Source organism: Pomacea canaliculata, linkage group LG1, assembly GCF_003073045.1.
Source record: "Pomacea canaliculata isolate SZHN2017 linkage group LG1, ASM307304v1, whole genome shotgun sequence".
In the NCBI taxonomy this organism is placed as follows: domain Eukaryota; kingdom Metazoa; phylum Mollusca; class Gastropoda; order Architaenioglossa; family Ampullariidae; genus Pomacea; species Pomacea canaliculata.
The window spans coordinates 26717867-26721109 of NC_037590.1; positions in this window are offsets into that span (position 1 = coordinate 26717867).

Below are 3243 nucleotides of genomic sequence, written 5' to 3' on the forward strand. Positions count from 1 at the left end.
AGAAGGCGATCTTGTGGGCTGGCTTTTGCCGTGCTATATCACCAGTGAGTTGGACGTTTAATACCCCTCGACAGAACTACCTTTCAGTGATAAGGTGGATATTGATAAGTCTGCGGTGAATACGACGGTTACATGGGATTGCATGGCGTGAATTTATCGCGCAGATGGAAAGATTTAATTAAATTAAGTTACTTCGCCAACACACTATACTTATAGTGTGCTTGTTGTTGATAGCTATCAAATGGTCAAGTACAATTATAATACAGTCGTCGGGAAGATACATCGTGAACAGGTTGCTTGTTTTTTGTCTTGTTACTGCTGGGGGACTGGTGGCGGCACTCCACCTCGCCAGCGGCTGGTTGGGGAGCTCCCTTTCTTGGGGCTCATTGGTTCCAGTCCTTTGCTTCCCTTACTTTCTTTGAGGTTGGATTGGTTTGTTGTTTAGCACGTTCGGCGACAAGGCTATATATCGGAGAAAGTAATTTAACGCGGGAGGAAGCAGGTGTACATAAGTGATCTGTTTGAGTCAAGGGAAGGATTGAACATGTTTAATTTAATTAGACGACGAAACATTGCATTAAACTATTTCGCACAGTATGGATTAAGGCTGGTATGCGTGTAAATAAATAACACATCTCATAATTACTAACTTTTGTGCGGAGTCGTTAAGCCTTTGTGAATAGGTGAATCAAGTGATAGTCTTTGTTCGTGTCTTGCAGCCTTTTCTCGGGCTGTTTACTTCCCTGGATATGACCAGTCTCACCATTGGTGTCCAGTGTTACGTCATCTGGTGCAGTGGGCCGGTAGAGGCGGGCGTATTTGTCCCTTGTTTGCAGCCCTTTGCTCACTCGAGTGACGTCTGGCGGTTCGGGCTGGTTTTCATTGCCAGTGCTCTTGTCCTTGATCTTTCGTCTCCTGAGTCCAGCTTTATCCTCATTACTTTGCGAGTTATTTCCCTGACAATAAAGAGATCTTTTCGCGTTGGATGTTTGCCACAGCGATTAAAGGACGAATCAATGGAGAATATCTTTTGTTTAAATGTGTGCGGAGTGTGCACTTATGTGCACGATGTCGTCGGTAAAATTTCTTTATGTTTTATGTTTTCAACTGTCAAGAATGGGCCATGGTTTGACTCGGTAGATTGATGTGTACAGTGCGAATGTTAGACAAACGCTGTACGGGAGAGAACTGATGCATGGACAGACCTTCGTATGCATAATGGCGAGTTCGGTTAGGCTGTGCAACGTTACTATGGCACGTCCCGCTCTATGTGCGGAGGTTGACCAAATCTAGAGAACGGTGATAGGATTTTCTTTCATCATAACACGCATGGCAGACCTACACTGCCTCGCTCGACACACGTGTAGCGTAAACACATTAAACTCTCACCTCACTTCGTTCGCCACCTCACCTCGCTTGAGAATCAAGAGGAAACTGGTTTGATGTATGTACTGAAATATTGCTTCTGGTAAAGCGGATGGAAAACTACGCAATATGAGTAGTATGTTAATCAGAACTGAGTGTAACGGAAATGCGTCTCTGGCTGGACGTTTTAATAATACAGGTTGGCAGTCATCAATGCAGTCTGTGACATGTCATCAGGATGAAAGGAACCACAATGATTAGGTATATCAGTGTGCCCGATGTCGATGGGCTAATTGCTCAAATGTACCAAGTTTTGCGTCGTAGTAAGAGTACACGCGATTTAAGGACTGCTAGGCGATCTGTGGTGTGAGAGTGTGTTTGTGTTTTACTGGCATTTGTGGTCGAGTCAAGACGGGCAGCCATCAATCAGATTTGTTTTGGAGTGGCAAATAAAATGAATTATTCTTCAGGTTAATCTTCCAGGAACAGCAGCTGGAGGGAAATTCACAGCAAAAGATCCACGTAAGACTGGTGGTGACAGGCCTGAAATCCTGACACAGTTTGTGCAGAGCAACATCAAGCAATGGCGTCAGGAAGGTGCTATCATGTATCTATGGGCATCCTCTCCTCCAACTCACGTGCACTCCCCTCCCCCCCCAAATCTGAGAGTGAAACCACGTGGGAGGTGCAGTCTGCAAACAGCGTGAAGGTCACCTCAGCGTGCGGAGTGTGTTCTGTACAGTAGGCCTTCGTCAGGTGTGCGACAGGACACAGCGGTGCGAGACAAACCATGCATCAGGTAAATAACGCAGGAAAAAAGTGACCAGTAAAACGGGTGTAAAACTGTTACGTGCATAGATTTGATTATATATCAGTAATATAACGCGAACCTGGCAGACACGTGCGGCACGGTTCAGTGAATGAGTGCTGCTGTTTGCTGGTCATCAGCGGAAAACTGCAATAGGAGTACGCGCGTGCCTTGCTTTTCTTGAACTTAAAAAAAATTAAAATAAATACAGGTGTTGACGGATGCACTGGCATTCGACTTGTACACGCAGGCAGGACCGCAACGTGATTGGATAGGGGGACGATGGCGGGGGAGTCTCGACCTTAGAGGTCACAGGTCGAATGCGTCCGTCGTTGCGGGAAGCACTGATCCGCGTTACGGCGAGCCGCCTCCTTTGGAAGCCCTCTTTTGCCACTAGCAACGTGAAGGTCGCTCGTCAGTTTGTGCTTCGCATGCACACGGGTCAGTAGAGGTCACCTCCACTAGTGCGCAAGGCACAGTGCCAGACCCTACAAATAGCAGATTCTGCCAGTACTCGACACAGCTAATTGGGATCAAACCAGTTCAGTCATTAGAATGGTCAAGCACGAATACACAAAGCAAACAAACAAAACCCAACAAACCCGAGATGATTTCGGAAGGAAGGAAATCATTGGCTAAGACAGAGGGGGATATTATTGAAGGGAGGCTTTGAGAAGTAACTAAACAAACGTATTGCAAACAGAAAACAAATTGCCACGCTCAGTGGTCATTGCACAACCAGTTTGGTGATGACTAGGGTCATCCAGCCAGCGCTCCACGAGCATGACAGCCAATCCCTGTGATCTCCTGTGGCCTGTCAGGCACCAGGCAGCCAGACAACAATCAAGTCACCGAGGCGAGCAGCCAGCGTAGCACAACAACAACAAATGTTTGGTAGAGAAAATCCTAACCCAGTGTGAAGAACATCAGCTTCGGTGAGTAGAACTCAGCCAGTGTGACACCACCATTAACCTAGGTAGGTAAATCTCAGTCACAAATGACAAACTACAGACTATCCAGTGATTTGTGTGTATGTGTGTGTGCCAAGTCGTACCACGTGTGAGGATGCC